The sequence below is a fragment of the Monodelphis domestica genome, chromosome 2, assembly GCF_027887165.1.
Source record: "Monodelphis domestica isolate mMonDom1 chromosome 2, mMonDom1.pri, whole genome shotgun sequence".
Lineage (NCBI taxonomy): Eukaryota > Metazoa > Chordata > Mammalia > Didelphimorphia > Didelphidae > Monodelphis > Monodelphis domestica.
The window spans coordinates 136,252,181-136,271,484 of record NC_077228.1 but is presented as its reverse complement, the minus strand read 5'-3'; the positions used below and the strand labels follow the sequence as shown (position 1 = coordinate 136,271,484).

At 34.3% G+C, this 19,304-nt stretch overlaps 1 protein-coding gene across 17 annotated transcripts in view; it reads left to right on the top strand.

Moving 5' to 3' along the window:
- Positions 1 to 19,304, top strand: part of ENAH (ENAH actin regulator) — a 254,249-nt gene that overhangs the window by 140,979 nt on the left and 93,966 nt on the right. The gene's annotated exons all lie outside the window — the stretch shown is intronic.

Genomic DNA, 19,304 nt, shown 5'->3' with positions numbered 1-19,304 from the left:
ATGTCTAGTAGGGTTCAAAGACTTTTACAGTTACATAGGTACTCTTACTATAAATGTTTTATTTTGCCAAACTATTATTTGTATATAACTGCCAGTTATCTAAGAACAGTTATCTAAGAATACATTAAAAACTATTTAATTTAGTCACTTTAGTATATAAACCATATTTGCAATGGTAAGTCATTCCTTTTGTATAAAGCAACTACGGTAGCCATTTGGACTATTCTTAAATGTTGTTTTTACTGCAGAATGGAGAGAGTTGTCACTTAAAAATTAATGTTTCAGTTTTTTTTCTTTTGGCATAAAACATTATTTCTGTGCTATTATAACAGATAAAGCTTGTAAATTTCATGGCATTGTTTGGATAAAAATTGTTGCTTGGATTCCTTAGTAATCAATAGTTTAATTAATCTACAAAAATGTTAGACGAATGGTGAATTTTGTTTTTGATCTTTGTTATATAAGTAGACAGTACCTTTGCAATTGGTTTTTAGATATAATTAATACTTTTCATGGTATATCTGTTCTAATTCCTTGAAGGGTGATGATAACAAATAAGCCTCTGTTTTTCATTTACTTTTGGGAAATTATGATAATCTTTAAGTACTTTACTACTATATCTTGTTATGTAGATCAAAAAGACCACAAATATACATTTTGGTGCACTTTAATATTTCCTATTTCACATCTTGCATGTCACATAAATGTTTAAAATAATTTCTGGAATATTAAATGCCTAGCAAATGTTTCTTGACAGAATTTCGAATCTAGATTTATATTTATGGTATCTAATCTCTTTCTAGTCTAAGGAATTGGAAAAGACAGCATTATCTTGTGACAAGAGCACTCAAATTTGATCCGGAAGACCTAACTTCATATGTTGCCTCAATTCCTTACTGTATTGGGATACATAGAAACTGTGTTCGTAAAATAAGATTTAAATTTTTAAAAAAATGTATTTGGTGGCTACATATAAAATCTTAGGCATCTCTCTCTGTACCAGAGAAGGCATCATTTCACATCTCCCCCCCATATGTATGTGTGTGTGTGTGTGTGTGTGTGTATACACATATATATATATGAAATTTCTTTTGTGTTTTTCTATTTATCTCTATTTCTATTTATCTTCTTTCTCTGGAGGTAGATTTTTCACAAGTTATTCTTCAAACATTAGTTCTCTAGCTTAGGTCCCTTCCAACTCTAGAATTATATTATCTGTGGTTAAAATGTTAAATTAACCTTTATTGTAAACCTTTAACTAGGCTAAGGATTTATTCTAATGCTCATATTCTCCTGGGGCTTCTTCCATTTGCCTCTAGGAAAATTCAGATTCTTCTGTCTGCCATTTTCAAATTCTTTCATATACTGTTATCACCTGATCTTTCCAACTTTTATCTTTTATTAAACCAATCTTATCCTTTAGCACAGGGGTCCCCAAACTTTTTACACAGGGTTAAAGTTAAAGTTAAAAAAACTTTTTTAACAGTTCACTGTCCCTCAGACCGTTGCAGGGCCGGACTATTAAAAAAAAAAATCTATGAAAAAAATCACTGCCACCACTATACCAGGCAGCAGTATACACAGTGCGGAATCCCCTCCCCCAGATCACAGCTCACCATGCTGATGTCTTCCATTGTGCAGCCATATAATCCTTTGCATGGCCCACCATTCACTTTCAGTTACTCTCAGAACTAGGCACTATGCAAAGGATTATGTCACCAGAAGTAGTACTATACTTCAATAATGCCATGTTTTGTGGCACCACCACATACAGTGCTCCTCTCATTGACCACCAGTGAAAGAAGTGCCCCTTCCAGAATTGTGGTGGGGGCCACATAAATGGCCTCAGGGAGCCTCAGTTTGGGGACCTCTGCTTTAGCAAAACTGAGTAACTTTTCTAACTCTGAACAAAGATTGCTCTCTCTGGTCTCCATAGCTTAGCTCAAGCTGTTCAATGTGCCTGGTACTGTCCCTCACATTAAAAAAAATAAAAGTGCTTACAAAATTCCTACCCAAATTAAAAATTTTAAAGCCTCCTTCCTTCAGGAAGCCTTCCAGTGACATTACTCTCCTTTGTTTTGCTTCATAAATATATTGCATTTGTTATGCAACATTATGTTTTATAATTATTTGCCTCTTATGTACCTACTAAAGCTTCAAAGGGGTAGGGTCAGATTTTGTGTAACCTTTTTGTTTTCTATGTGCTCCATATGTTGTCCCCTTACCTTTGGCTTTCTTCTTCTGAGAGTTTCTCAGTTTCTATTATTCCTACTCATCTTTTCCCCAAATACTTCCCCTTCTAATTCTTGCTATTGTTTTTGCTGTCTACCACTCTCATCCTGATTCTTTCTTGCCTTTTTGTGTTTTGACTACTAACTAATCTTTCCTTGGGAGTAAAAAAAAAACCCACATCACAATCACAATACCTAGGACAAAATACTGAGGCCTTTTGTTTCTTATTGCTTTTTTTCATTTTCCTTTACTCTCACCTTACTGTTGCCACAGAGAAGATTTGGAGTTGTTTCTGACAGCAGAAAGTGCTAAATATTTAGTTATTGTACTTTTGCAAATGTTGTGTATGTTTTGTTTTATTTGGTATTTATGATAATTTGGACTAAAATTTACCTTTATTATTCTGTGTAAATCCAATTAATGTGAATGAGATTTACAAAGAGAATTTAAAACTAATTTGATGCACAAATTAGCCTTTTAAGTGTATCATTTTTTGTTCATTAAACTGATTTCTTCTAGGGATTCTGCTAATAGTAGCTGTTTGCTTAACTCTACTTAGTAAATATTGTATTCCTTGTACTTTAAAGTAATAAGTAAACAAAAAGTCAACTAATTTTTCAAAACATTTTCAGATTTTAACTGTTTAAATTATAATATATTGTTTTTCTTACAATGAACGGTAAAAGTGAAACTTTTTATTTAATTAGTAACCCTACAGTGTCCTGCTTAGTTTTCTTTATTATTACTATCAAGATTCATGATTTATTAATATAGTATTTGACAGGAATTTATAAGATGTCAAGAAATAATGACACATACATATTTAGTAACAAATAAGATAGGGGACTAGAATTTTTCTCTTGATGCTCAAGATTGTAGGCTTATACACAAAATAAGAATTATATACAAGAGACACAGCAATTTGACTAGTCTCTATCCTCTAGGACAGTAGTGTCAAAGCAACAAGTGTCAAGTCAAGTTTTATTGACTTGGAATACCACAAATTACACTTTAGTCTAGTTTTCTGGGGGAGGGGAGAGAGGAGTATGAAGCTGGTCCAAGATAATCAAGTACCATAAGGAGGATACTAACAGCAGAGAAAGTGAATTGCTTTTTGCTTATGGACTCTCAGCACTTTCTTCACTAGTACCCATCATGACTGGTCTGACTAGCCAAGAAGCTCACCTCAACTTGTGTGCAAGTGACCTGGAGAAAGATCTACAAATATAAAGGAGAGGAAATTTGAATTAATGAAGTCTATTCTGTGCCCACCAGAATGGAATGAAATAGTGTTCTAAATAGCCTTAGGCTTGAGATACAACCCAAGGTACCATACCTGGCAAATCTGAGACTGAATGAATGAAAAAAAGAATCAATAAACTAGAGCAATTTAAGGCATTTCTATTTAAAAAGACAAACATCTGAAGAAAAGTCATTTGGTTTTTGTACATCCTAGACAATAGGAATTCTAGAAAGGAAAACAAAAGCAGAAATACAAAAAACAATACAGTGAAGTACTTTTAAGGGAGTTCTTTCTAAACACACAAGGAGATAAGGGCGAATGTAGAAGTTACATAGACATGATGGAGAAATAGGTCTGAAACATGCACTTAAACTTCCAGATATCCTCCTTAGATGAATCAATGGGTGGTTGTGTTTTTTTTTTTGAGTGAGTGTGGGACTAAATTTTAAAATGGAAGGTAACATTAAAAAGAGGGAAAAGAGAAATATCTCTTAGGGAAAATGACTTCTGTAGTTTCTTTAGGAAAAAAAGCTTTTATAGGAAAATGATTGTGGAAGCAAAAGGAGGGATTGAAACAAGGAAAGAATGGGGGAAATATTTCAATGATGGGAGGGGATTCCAGTAATCATTGGTACCTTGGGGGAAGGAAAATATTCCAAAAAAAAGGAATGAGGACTTTGCATTGAGCATAATCTACAGGGATTTGATTTTAAGAGACCACTCATCTTGCCTTAAGAGACCACTCATCTTGCCTTAAGAGAAGGGGAATTAGAGTTCCTAGGATAACTGACTGACTTGGAGATTTCATCACAAATGGAAAAGAAAATGACTGTGGAAAGGTCAAAGCTCAATAATAAACTGCACAATCAGGGACATAAAATATCATGGGACAATATCTTCTATCATCTATAGGATTTGATATTTCTAAAAGTGAAAAATAAAAGGAAAAGAGGATCAGTGCTAAGATCTATGAGGTAATAATAGAAATGGTTTAGAAGAGGGAATATAAAATAGGAGTCTAACAGTTCTGATTTCATGAGAAAAACCAGAGAATAAAGGACTAAGGTAAAAGGGCCATGAATCAAGGAATTAAATATAGACTAGACAGAAAGGGAAGAATAATAAAGAAACATAGGAAAGAAATCCTTGAAAAAAGAAAATGAAATTTTAACACTCAGCAAAGAAAATTGGGAGAGTTTACTTGACTGAGTAACAAGGAAAGAGTTATATAATTAGGTTAAAGGAAGAATGAAAAAGGATTTGGGCAAATATTAAAACTAGGGAAAATAAAGTACTAAAGGTAGGAAAAAGCCTTAAGGTGAAGGAAAGCTGCTAGGAATAAAATTGCCTTAAAAGTATACTAATTTAAAATAACTAATCCTCAATATTAGAGACATGGAGGAAAATATAAACTTTTATAACTGTGAATGTAGTAACATAATAAATGGAAAAGAGTTACATTGCATTTAAAAAAAAGCTTCATGATTTGTTGCTTGTTAAGAAACATGCCTAAAAAACAAATCATATATAAAATAAAAAGCTCTATTTTGACTGAATTCCTCAGACTTTGAGATTGATCAACTTCATATCTCTTTTTTTAGTCACATGATGTTTTATAGTGATCTCATGTTGACATAATGTTGACAATTATAAATCCATCTTGTGTTCTAAGCAAATTTAGCTATTACTTTTAGTGATTATAGTTCCTGAAAGTTTTTTTCATCAAAAGGCATATTAAATGATCTCATAGTACATTTACATTGACTACATATCAGTGTACAGAGATATTGCAAACAAATGTAAAAAGACCAAAATGCTAAATACATTTTTATTGACTAATGCAGTAAAAATATAGCAATCAGAAAAGAAGCAAAAAACAGCCCAAATGGAGATTTAACAATGAAATCCTAAACAGTGAGTGTCAAAGAACAAATTATGAAACAATTAAGAATTATGGAAAATAAAATGATAATAATTAAAAAAACATACCACAATTTGTGGCATGTTGCTAAAACAATCCTAGAGTGGAAAATCATTTGTACAAAATACAAAAATCATTGACAAAATGTAAAAATAATAGGTATTTTTAAAAATTAAAAAGCTGTTAAGTATGAAAGAAAATGTTAAAAATTAGAGAAATAAGCTGAAACAAAAAATAACTTTAGAAATTATAAAACTAAAAGAAGAGAGTAGAAAAACAAATCATCAAAATAAGCAAATGGACAAGTGAAATCAACAAATCAAAAACAACTTGCTCTGTACAGTTATATACTAGTAAATCTGAGAACTGAAAACCCATAGAAGAGTACATTTTAAAACATTTAAGTGTCCAGACTAAAAACACCAAATAGAGATCTTCAGTAACCCAGTCTTAGGAGGGAAAGAAGTAGCTATAAAACAAACAAAAAACAAACAGCAAAAAAGAGTCCTTCCAGTCCTGATGTATAGATAGGACCAAAAAAATTATTCATACCACTAGTACAGAAAGTATTCTTAAAAAAATACTATACATATATATGGATAGGTATGGGTGTATATATACATTCTTAGGACCTATCCAGGAAAGAACAAAAAATGGTTGGAGAATGATTGACCAATATTGTGATGAATATTTATTAAAAAATTTTAAGGGGGCAGCTGGGTAGCTCAGTGGATTGAGAGCCAGGCCTAGAGACGGGAGGTCCTAGGTTCAAATCCGGCTTCAGCCACTTCCTAGCTGTGTGACCCTGGGCAAGTCACTTGACCCCCATTGCCTAGCTCTTACCACTCTTCTGCCTTGGAGCCAATACACAGTATTGACTCCAAGACAGAAGGTAAGGGTTTAAAAAAAAAAGAAAAAAGAAAAAATTTTAAATAAAATCCTGTCAGCCTAGAAATTCATCCAGGAAATCATTCATCATGACCAGTCTGAATCTATACTAGGATTTCAGGGATGCATGCCAATATTAGGCAGTTGACATAATCATTAAAAACAAAACATTCAAAACAATAGCTAATAGTAACAGTAATGGATAACATTTGCATTGTGCTTTAAACTTTGCAAATAGCTAGTTTTTATTTTCACAACAGTCTTGGGAGGTAGGTGTTATGCATATTTTGCAGATTAGGAAACTGATACAGACAGGTTAAATGATTTGCTGATAATCACAATTTGTAAGTGTCTGAGAACTCAATTCTTCTGATCCAATTCCACAGCAGTCTGGTTGTGCTGCCATTGGTACTAAACCACAGGATTATCTCCATCAATCCCTATCCACAGTGCCACAGATTTGCCTCTAATGTGCATATTTATATCAGTGGATATGGGAAAGGTCTTTAATATGCAATGCTTTTATTTTATGCATAATTTAAAATATTAAAAAAAAAAACAAAAACACCACTTACCTTCCATCTTAGAATCAGTACTGTATATTGGTTCCAAGGCACAAAGAGTGGAAAGGGCTGGGCAATGGGGGTTAAGCGACTTGGCCAGGGTCGCACAGCTAGGAAGTTTTTGAACTTCCATATTTGAACCCAGAATCTCCCATCTCTGGGCCTGATTATCAATCTACTGAACCAACTTAGCTGCTCACTAGACTTTTATTTTTTAACATAAAAAGTATCTTGCTAAAAATAAAAGATATTTGTGTACAGAGAGGATACATGAGAACTTTTCCCAAAAAATGAGTTAAGCAAGGATGATCACTTTCCCTGTTATTATTTTATTTTTTGGGTATTAGCAGTAGCAATCAATTAAGACATTGAAGATGTTACAAATCATTCATTGTATCCCAGACTATCACCAGTCATCCTGACTTTTGTCTTGCCAGTGCACTTCAATGACTGGAAGAGCGATGAGGTTGATGGCTTAAATCCAATTTGTGCACAAGTCAAGCCATCACCCTGTGATGTCTTTGATCCTCTTCAAAAATGAAGGTTTAACAACAACAGACTGTGTGAAGTGCTAGGGGAAATAAAGACCAAAGAGACCCATTTGTACAAATAGTATACACACATGGAAAGCTGGAGGTATTTTCAGAGCAAAGGACTGGGAAAGGCTTGAGATTTTAGCTGAGACTATAAGGAAGCTAGGAGGTGAAGTATTGAGGTCATTCCCCCAAATCCCAAAGCAACTTCCCTTTGGATTTTCAATTTCAAAATATGAATCATCTTAATTCCTCTTCAAATTGAGTATCCTTATTTTCCTGCATGTGCTTTTTAGTTTGCTTATTATTACAAAAACATTTTGCGAATCTTAATAACCAGACTGTTAAAAAAAACAGGGGGGAATGACTGAGGAATAGACTACTATGAGATCCAGAGTGAAGAGAACATTTACAAGATTGAATTAGAGATACTCAGATGCTGAGCTGTTTGTTTCAGAGAAGCAATATGGTAAGGCTTTGAGAGATTGTTGTTTAGGTATATGAAAGGAAGACTTTTGAGAGGAAGTAGAATTTTGTTTGATCCTTGAAAGATTATCAGGTAAACTATCAAAAGATATGAACAGAGAATTTTTGGATAAAGAAATCATAGAGGTATGTATGTATGTATGTGCTCTCAGTTACTACTGCTTAGAGAAATACAAACCAAAACAATTCTGGTATATCATCTCATACCCATCAGATTGGCTAGTGAAAGGGCAAAATGTCAAATGTTGGCTGGGATATGGAAAAATGGGATACTGATATGATACACTGTGGGTGGAGCTGTGAACTGACCCAGCCATTTTCGACAGCAGTTTGAAATTATGCTCAGAAAGATATAAAACTGTGTATACCCTTAGACTCAGCATTATCATTGATTCTGCTTTCCACGGAGATCAGGGAAAAAGTAAAGAACCTACATATTTCAAAATAGTTGTAGCCTTTCTCTTTGTGGTAACAAAGAACTGGAAATTGAGGGAATGCCCATCAATTAGAGAAGGGCTAAATAAATTGTGGCTTATGATTGTGATGGAATATTACTGCTCCATAAGAAACAGTAAGCAGGTTAATTAAAAAAAAACTTGGAAAGAATGACACACAAAATGAGTAGAACTAAGAAAGCATCATACACAGAATATTTAAAGAATAAGTTGTGAATGTTACTCCTAGAGAATGAACTGAAAAATAAAAACATGAAAGATATAACATATTATTTTTTAATGGGATAACTGAAAAGATAAAAAAAAAGGCAACATTTCCTGTTGAGTGTTTTTCTTTCTGTGGATTCCTGTATGCACCTAACTTACATAGACTTTACATAGTTTAAGCAAAAGCCTTTACATAGACTTTAAGTAGAACTATTGTCTAATTTTTCTACTATATCAGGGGAGAGAGTTTATTTTGTTAAGAATGGCTTATGTTTGGAACTGTATACTTGGAATTTTAATTTGAATGACATTCTTATTGAAATGCAGACTATTTTAGAGTAGAGATTATATTGTTCCTTTTCTTTGTGGTAGGCACTTAATACATGTTTGCTAAATTGGTGAAATTCAATTTCTAAATAAAATTTTTATTAGAAGAAATTAAAAAGAATTTAAAAAATAAGGGTGATGATGATTTGAGTACAGTGGGAAAAGAGTTTATAACAACTGGCTTCTGTGAAAATGGACTTCTTATCCTGAGACTGAAGATCAGTGAAATGCAGTTGAGTTTTGTTGTAGTTTATTTATGGTCACCACCACCCCTGACCTCTTCCCCACAAAACTGATAAAAATGGCTATCTGAAAACCATTGAAAAAAGCTACATATACATCGGGTGCCTCTTGAATTATATAGTTCAACTCATATTTATTAAGTGAATAATGTGTATAAGGTGATGCTGTAAGTATTGGTTTTACAACTGTATTAATCAAATTTTTTATCTAACGAAATGGAATCTAAGACAAGGACAAACATAATTATGGAAGAAACAGTGTAGAATTTGATAGTAACCTTTATTTTGTACTAAGTAATGTGGGTTCAAAGAAAGCCAAAAGACAACCTCTCCCCTGGAGGTGCTCACAATCCTAACTGAGGAAACATGATATAAACAGCTATAAACAAACTATTGACAGGATAAATAGGAAATAATAGAGGGAAATCACTAGAATGAGAGATTAGGAGGAAGATGGAGAAAGCAATAATTAGAGATGAGGTAGTATATTCTAGGCATAACAGGGACACCCAGTGAAAGTTTTCTGTAATAGTAGAGATGAAGAATCTTTGAGCAATAACAGAGGCCAGTGCTACTAGATTGAAGAATAATACATGGAGGTTGAAGGGCATAAAGTGTTAGAAGACTATAAACGTGGAGATATGGGTCTAGGGTCATAAATGATTTTTATTTTTAATCTTGGAGAGGTTTGGGAGCCACTAGAGTTTATTGAGTTGGGGAGGGGTGTTTGGCATGGTTGGACTTGCACTTTTAGGAAGATTGTTGTCAGCTGTGTTTAGAATGGACTGAAGTGAGGAGAAACTTGTGGCAAGCAGACAAATAGGTTATTGCAGTAGTCCAGGTATAAGTGATAAGGAACTGAACTAGGGTTGTAGCAGTATCAAGAGGAGGAAAGGCGGCATATTTGAGCAGTAGATAAGATGGTTAGGGGAGTTTTTAGGTAATTGAAAAAATTTCTCTTTTAAATACATTTCTTAATATTGATTTGCTGATGATCTGGTATAAGATTGTATTGCAGTTTTCTATCTCTATTTGGTAATTGCCTTAATTGTTTGGAAAAATTCTACTTGAAATTTATATTGGTATGCTTCTCAGAGAATTAGTAGTAGTCTCTCGGTAATGGAGGATGACTATTGTCTTTGTGCGTTTTCATCTATGATAGATGAGTGTGCACAAAGACACTTATGCGTGAAGTCTTTTATTTACCCTCTACTATTCCTATAATAATTTTCACCATTGAGTTTTTTCCTTATTGCCTAATTTAATTCACTAAAGTGTTACCCACCTCTTTGTCCTGTTTATTCTTTAATCATGATTCTCTTTAACTACCTCACCCATTCCACTTCATTTCTACCCTACTTCTCTACTTTGAAGTTCACTTTCTATAATGAACAAACTTCTTTTCCTCCTTGACTTCCCTCTTTCAGGTTTCTTCCATCTATTAGTCCTCCCTAAGAACTGGCTCCTTTCTTATGATGTCACATGCCTGGCCTCCCTGCTACCACCTACTGTGTATCTTCACTCATACTTTAAAAGAAATATTAACCATTTTAAAATTCAAATATTTAAAGATTAAAGAATCAATCCAGTATAAAATTATGTAATAAATTACAGAAGAAAAATTAATATTTGTGAAAGCAACAAATGTGAATGGTTTATTAAATTCTTTTGTTAAATGATCAGTGAGTTACAGAATGAAATAAGAAATGAAGTCTATTTTATATTTTTTACAGGAAACACATAAAATGCCAGTCATCTAACCTCATTAAATTATGTGTTGCTAAAGATTTTTCTCAATTTGAATTTCCTCATGTTAAAACAGGCTTGTATTTTGCTCTAATTTGCTGTTACATGAATAACGTAGACATTAATTTAGTAAGATTCCTAAGGTGATCAACCTGTACTAAATGCTTAGAGAAGCCTTTTGCACATTTATTACATTTGCAAGGATTCAATACCATGAATCTTGAGAAATAATATTAATGTTGAGCTTTTCTGAAAACTTTCCTATATGACTTATCTCCAGTATGAATCCTCTGGTGTACTCTGCTTGAAGGCTTTCCCATAATCCCTACATTTACAAGGTTTTTCAGCGTTATGAATTCTCTGATGTACGAGTCCTGAACCCTTACTGAAGACTTTCTCACATTCATTACATTTTTAATATTTCTCTCCAGTGTGAACTCTGTGATGTTGAAGATATGAATGGCAACTGAAGGTTTTCCCATAATAAGTACATTTATAAGGCTTCTCATCAGTATAAATTCTTTGTTGTACAAGGAGATCTGAACTTTAACTGAAGGCTTTCCCACATTCCACATTTAAAAATTTTTTTACCAGTATGATTTCTGTGATATACAAGGAAGCCCAAACTTTGACTACTACTTCCTCATTCTTTCAAAATCCTATGACCCTCATTCCACCTTAGCTGTGATCACATAGGAATAGGCACACTTTGGACCTCCCCATTGCTCAAGTGTTCCACTTCCTTAATAATATATTCTTGTGTTCTTACATCTGGCTGTAGCTTACCTAAAAAAAAAAATCACTGTTTTCCATCTCTCCTTATACATCATTCACCTTCAGTCTAGTCTTAGTCCTCATTGAGACCTCTAATACCTCAGTTCCTCAGTACTTTCTTAGACCATTCATTACTCCTTCATTTCCCTTCTTTAGACATTACTCTGTTATGACTGTTAATAAGTTTAATTTTACACTGTCTTTAACTCTTACTTCTTTATCATGTTGCTACTCAAGCCATCTGAAATCTCAGTCCAGTTTATTACTAACTTCTGCTTCTCCTGTTTCTCCCATGCTATTCTCTTGGTACATATAATTTTTCAGTATCCAACTTCATCTGCATCTTGACTGCAGCATGGCCAACCTTTTATCTTCCCTAATCGATTTCCAATTTCACTCGCTCCAAAAACTTTTTTTTAGACGTTTCTTTTGTTTTCTCAAGCCATTCCCTCAACTCAGGATACTTTTACAGGCTCCCACTTTTCACTGTCATCTTCTGTTCCAGTCTTTCACAGTGAAGTGACTCATCTTCTAGACAAGGCCAAATTCTATATGTGTACCCTTGATTCTATCTAATCCCTTTTGCCTCCAAACATACCCATGTCTCATCCATCTTTGAAAAGATTGTCTCAAACTATCATTCTCCTTCTCTTCTCCCTTTCTTAGCTAAATTCCTTGAAAAAGGCACTTGTGCTTTTTGCTTCTACTTCCTTTTCACCCTCTGTAGTCTGGCTTGTTATCACTAAGCGATAGTTGCTTTTCCTCAGAGTTATCATTAATTACTTGATTGCCAAATTTGCTGAGCTTTCTTAACTTAGTATTGTTTATTTATCCTTTATTTCAAACCTTCAAAGTAATTCCTAGTGTTGAAGATTTTAAAGGAGAACTTGACTTTCTAGCTGTGAGCTACATTAAGCTTATAGAAAGGGCTAGGCAGCTGGGATTAAGTGACTTGCCCAGGATCATATCAGCTAGAAAGTTTCATCTTAGGTCAGTTTTGAACCCAGGACCTCTGGACTCTGTGCTTTGCTCTTTCGCCACTAAGCCACCTAAATGTCTCAGTCAACGGTTAAATATTGTTGTTTCAGTGTCCACAATGTCTTTCCCATTTGACACCTCTTTATATGACTTAAGTTCAACACCTCTTCTTTCCTAGATTATTACAGTGGCCACTTAATTGGTCTCCGTGACAAGGCTCTCCCCCACTTCTCATCCTCTATACTGTTTGCAAAATAACAACCTAAAGCACAGATTTGGCAGTGTCACTTACCTTCTTGATGAACTGCCTATCTTTTTCTGGGATCAAATTTAAAATCCTCTGTCTTTTAGAGTCTTTCAGAACCTAGCATCTTTATACCTTTCCAGTATTCTTACCTCTTACTTCCCTCAGTGTACTTTATAATCCAGCTACCTTGCCATCTTCTGGTTTCAGACATTTTCACTTGTTCCCCTTGCCTACAATTCTTTCTGTCCACATTTGTATCTCCTGAGTTAACTTAAAATCTTACTTAAAATTCCAACTTCTGTAGGAAGTTTTTTTCCAATCCACCTTAATTGCTTTTGCCTTTCTATTTAGATTTTATCCATCCATCCATCCATCCATCCATCCATCCATCCATCCATCCATCCATCCATCCATTTATTTGCTTTTTATCCATTAGAATGAGATTTTGAGTACTGGAACTTTCCCCCTGCCTTTGTATCTTTATTGTTTATCAGAGCTCTTAACAAAGAAATATTTATTTAATGCTTATGGACTAATTGTTTACTAATAGTTTTTCCTTATTAAGGAAGTTTTTTAAGGTAGTTTAATGGTTGATTTCTTAATTTTTTTAGAGCTTTTGAATTCTACTATTACATATTTTCAGACTAATAATTATAACTTAAACTGAAGAATCAGCATAATTAAAAGCTGTCTGATCAGAATCTCAAGCTTATTGTCTCTGACAACTAGCTTAGTAGGATAAATTTAGTGAACTTTGAAAAATAATTATACCAAGACTAAAGAACTGACATTCAAAGGTCTTTATAATCTGACTCCTATACCTCCAGCATTTTCTTAACATGGACTTTACTTTCATTCCAGCTTCTTTTGTAGCCCCAATATGTCATGCTTCTCCTGTTTTCATGCTTTTGTTCATGTGGCTTTCCTTTTAATATCTTCAGGTAGGTGAGAAATTAAGGGGGAAATTAAATATTCAAAGGGACTTTAGAGGAATCTTTCATTCTATTTGTTTCTACCTTAACCACACCAAACAGAATAGAGAAAATACTCAGGAAATCAAGGGAAAATATTTCTCTTGCAAAAGAGGTGGGGGCAGCCAGGTGGCTCAGTGGAGTGAGAGCCAGGTCTGGGGCAAAGGTCCTGCTTTCAAATTTGACCTCAGACAGTTTCTAGCTGTGTGACCCTGGGGCAAATCACTTATCCCCCTTTGCCTAGCCATTACCCCTTTTATGCCTTGGAACCAATATATTCTCTTGATTCTAAGATGGAAGGTAAGAGTTATTTAAAAAAAGAAAGGGGTAGGCTATATTGTTGTAGCGTGTTAGGATAGCACTTGGAAGGGACAGAGCCTGGGTTTGAATTATCCCTCAGCTACTGGATAAGCATAAGCTAAGTGCAGTAGGCGGCATGTCTGTCTCATAAGCTGAAGGTCCTGAATTCAATCTTCGGAAGAGGGATGTGGTACAATGGGCGAAGGAGAAGCTTCTAAGGCTAAAAGAGGCACTTGGCTTATACTTAGTTCCACCTAACTAGGATTGTTATTTACCTCAGGGTCCATTCTTCAGTGGAAACTACTAGCCTGAGATTCCCCTTAGGGTGGATTCTCATGGGAACAGGGAACCAAGTACAAGTTTTGGGGTCTCCAACTTACAAGTTACTTCTAAAACCTGGGTTTCATCAGATCTTCCTAGGCTACAAGTTTGGGGTTTCTAGATTCCATGTCAACAAGTGCTATACAGAATGTTCACTGCAGATACAAGAAGGTTAAAAAGTACCAATTGAGGATAATATTTTTTTCCCTACCATTTGTTACGTTGTGCTCAGGAAACGCAAGTTAATATGAGAGAATTTTCTAGTTCTCAAACAATGTATTAAGAAAGGAATAGCACAAAAATGAGTCAAACTGTGTATATCCTTATCTTGGGGAAAAGGTGGAAGCACACAGCACAGTCATCACCAAGATTGCATTTGTCAAATAGTTTGAAAACCAAACTTTTTTTAAAAGCATGGCCAGAATTGGTAGCTTTTTAATGCAAGACTTTGTCCCAACCTTCAGTAGTTGTGTAAACAAATCATTTAGCCACTCTTACACGGTTTCTTCATATGTAAAAAGCAGATACAGTGTAAATGTGTGCTGATATCATTAATTATCAGTGATTTCTCAGAAAATACCACTTGGAATCCTTTTGCCATGCCAGGCTTTGAAACTTATTTCTCATCACATCATCCCTCCTTCCTAGCTTCTCTGGCTTTTTTCAAGTTCTAGTTAAAGTCCTACCTTTTTATAGGAAGCTCTTTAAACTACTCTTTGTGATTCATCCTTAGTAATTTGAGTTTTTCTTTAAGCCTAATCTGTTTTTTAATCTACCCCTTCTTATACCTCCTATCCCTTGCTTTACTCTGCCCACTGGCATTTGTATAACATGTATTTATGCATCTAAATATGTGTGTATGGTTCCTTCTTTTGGCCAGTTTAGATTACAAATTAAATTTCCAATCCTTTGTTTTTACTCTCTCTCTGACTCTTAATGATAACAGTTCTTCAGGGACACATATATTATGTTGTGTTATAATGTCTAGTTTTTCCTTGTGGTTTAGTCCTAACTAATGATAGTTATTGCACATTTAACTTTTTATGTTTCTCTAGATTTTTTGTATGTATTTCAAATTTTCTACTCTTTAATAAAAAAAATAATAAAAAAAACAACCCAGAAATACTTGGAAGAATTCAACTTGATTAACATACTTCCCCCTTATTTATACTCTATTTTTCTGAGGAAGGTGTTATAGGTTGTATGCTTATTTCTTTTGCCATATCATATTCAAAGCTCTACTTCCTCTATAAGTGGTGACTGCTATTTCCTGGGCAGTCTTTAGTGTTGCTCCTTGGCACTTGAATTCTTTCTAGTTGCTTTCAGTATTTTTCCTTTGACTTTGGAAGCTCCCGATGTTGGCTATGATGTTCCTAAAGGTTTTCATTTTAGAATTTTAGGAAGTGACTGGTATAGTCTTTCTGTTCTGACTGCTCCTTGTTCCTAACAGTTCAGGCAATCCTTGAACTATGAAGTCTAGGCTCTGCTTCAGCTATATCTTTCAGGTAGTCCTATCATTTCTTAAATTCTCTGTCCTTTATCTGTGTTTCATACTTTCTTGCATTTAGACTTTTGACTTTCCTGTAATATTTCTTATCTCTTGCACTGGCTTCTATTTGGTTCATTTTAATTTTTTAGAAATTCAGTGTTCCTATAAGGTTTTATTCTTTAGTAGCTCTCATTTCTGTTCCAACTTTCTCCCCTGGCATTCTCATTTTATTTATGCAATAATTTTTAAACTTGTATTAAATTGTAGCCTTTGACTCTCCTGGAAATTCAATTTTAATTTAACCCTAAGTTGTACTTTTTTTTTTTTGAAGCTTTTCTTATAGTTGATTTGAAATTATTTTCTTCTGACTTTGTCTCCTTATTATCCTTGATAATGTGATAGTCCTTTAAGGGGGGATTCTTTTTTTGTTTGCCCATTCGTCCAAGTTTACTTCTTGACTTTAGACTTTATGTTAGGGACAACCTCTGCATTTCTGGAGAAAATCTAGGCCACCCTTATGGTCACATTTCCTGTCATATTTTTTCTTGTTGCTGCTTTTGAGCAGTGTGTTATTCCAGAATCTCAGAGACAGCTCACACTGGGAATGTGGAAGCTTTTGTTGTACCCAAAGCTGTTTGATCCAGGAAGTCTGAATACTGATCTCCTGGTCTTAGCTCTTCAAGTTTCTGACTTGGGTTTGAGACTGGGCAACTGTGGACCTGTCACTGATTGTACTTTCAATAGATTGCTTACTAGACTTGGCCACTGGCCAGAAACTTCTACAGGTTCATGATGACAGAACTGCAGGCTCCTCTTTGAATTGTGATTCTTGATGTGTTTATTATAGCTGGGCGTGAGAATCTTAATCCACTTCTAGAGTCAGGACTATATAACTGTTGCTTGCTTCTGTGCTCACTTCTTACTTAGTAGACAATCTGTTCCTTTTCCTGGATGTGGCATCCCTAGTATACTTCTCAGTCCCTATTGGGACTGTAAATCAAAGCTGTTTGTGATGGAGCAGCCAATTGCTGCCTGTCCTTGCTCTCTGCACAAGAGCAGGCCTCTCTATGTCAGATCCAGTTTTCCTTTTTGCCCTGATGTCTGCTTTGGGCAAGACCTTAGTTCATTCCTTCCATTGGAAGAATGTATGTGTGTCTGATTTTGACTAATCCTGCTAACTGTGTTAATATTTTCCTTTAACTAAGGTAGACTGGAAGAATACTCCTAGTGGTTCTTTTTTCTTGGATTTCCTGATCAGGATTGAGGTCTTGTGCATTTTCTAGATATTTGTGAAGGGGTTATGGTAGAGGGTTAAGTTTTACTACTTTCTTCTGCTCTACCATTTCGACTGCTCTTCCATAGTAACGCTTTGCTGTTGTCAGATTTGAATGTGTATATTATCTTTGTGACAGAGGTTTTGCATTCAAGGAAAGAGTGGCAAGCTGAAGTGCTGCTGAATCTTTCTCCTCGATGGGAGAGGGGCCCCAGAAGGTCTGGAATCTTGAGAAGCCAGAAGATTCTGACTGAGATTTCAGTTAGGTCTCTTTATTTTAAGAAACCTAGGAGAGAGGGTTGGCCAAGACTTTCTCCTGAAAAACTACTCACTCCCTCTCCTCTCTCTCTGGGCCAGCTTCAAATACCAGCTGCCCTTCCTGGACCCTGATTTGAGGGGGAAGATATCTATTCCTCCTCTATCTTTTTACCACCAACTAATTCCTCCATTACATCTTCTATTGATTGTCCTTCAGTCAGTTTTTCTAAATTCTTTTTTTGGGGTATTCTTTATGACATACTTTGTTGTTTGTGTTGAGTGGGGATGTTGTGGTGGCTGTTTATAATCATATCCATTGAATGAATTAATTTCTTTCTGATTAAAGAAATTAATATGTAAGGTGCTTTGCCAGCCTTAAAGTGCTAAATACTTAATGCTAGCTGTTATTAATAGTATTAATATTAATAAATTAATTTTAATTTATTATTAATAATTATTAATATATAATATATAATAATATTTATTAATTATTTTATTAGTTAATTATTAATTAGTTAATTATTTTAGTTATTTTAGTCATTAGTTAATTAGTTAATTATTAATTAAATATTATTAATTAATAATAATTAAAAATTAATATTAATAAAATAATATTAATAATAATATGATAATTGGCCAATTGATATCCAGTTTTGAATTTTGCTTTACCACTGTACAATATAATAATGTAGGCTTCTAAAGGATGTTGTTTGATTCTCACCTCAGACAGTGCCACCTTGTAAGTGGTAAATACTTCAAAACTATTTGTTGGATAAAAGAATTCAGTAGGATAGAGACCTGACTTCTTTGCCCTTTTGTAAATTGTCCGGTGCTTCCTATGACACCAAACTACTACCAGGAACATACATAGGCCTTTTAAAAGAACAACAGTAATGTTATCTTCTGTCTTAGAACTTGTTCCAAGATGGAAGAGCAATAAGGGTTGGGCAATTGAGATTTAAGTGACTTGTCCAAGTTCCCACAGTTAGGAAATATCTGAGGCCAGATTTGAACCAACATGGGCCTTTGGGGAAAAAAAAAAGAGTAGTCTAGTCATACTGCATAGCTAAAAGGCAATGGAGAGGTTGCTTGCTTCTCTGTGAAAGTAGATCATAACACAATACTAACAAGGAAATGTGCAAAAGGATAAAAATGATATTATGTGAATTGTGAATAACCAGAAAAGTAGGTAGTTTAATCATGGGGCAGAAGCAAAGAAGAAGACTTGAATTCATATCCAACCTCAGTTATTAGTTGTCTGACCCAGGTCAAGTCACTTGACCTCTGTCTGCCTTTGTTTCCTCCACTCTTAAGTATGGGATAATAGTAACATCTATTTCTTAAGAGTTGTTGTGAAGATAAAGTGAGATAATATTTGTAAAAAGAGCTTAGCATGATGCCTGACTCATAGTAGGTACTTTGTTCCTTTTGCTGTTATTGAAATATTGAAGTTACAGGTATTATTTAATACTGTCCACATTATTCACAGTAAAAAATTAATTTAAATTCTAGGAAATTTGGAGTTTCATTCTAGGAGGAGTAAAATTCAAATGAAATGAAAAACTTCTAATTGAAGATGTTAGTAATTTACTTTCCTAAAATACTTCTCTAATGTCTAAAATGCAACTTGAAATGATCCATAGATTTGAACTAGTTGTGCTAACCTAGTAGTTAATCATAACAAATACCTTGTTTTAGTTATATAATGTATTTCACATGACCAACTTTTCTGTCTTTTGTCACCTTGATGGTTTGTTCCAGATTTGTCAACTTTTAAGTGCTTCGTGTGCTATTAAGAAAGAAGGGAAGAAAATGCAGCAGAACAAATAAATATATAAAAATCACATTAG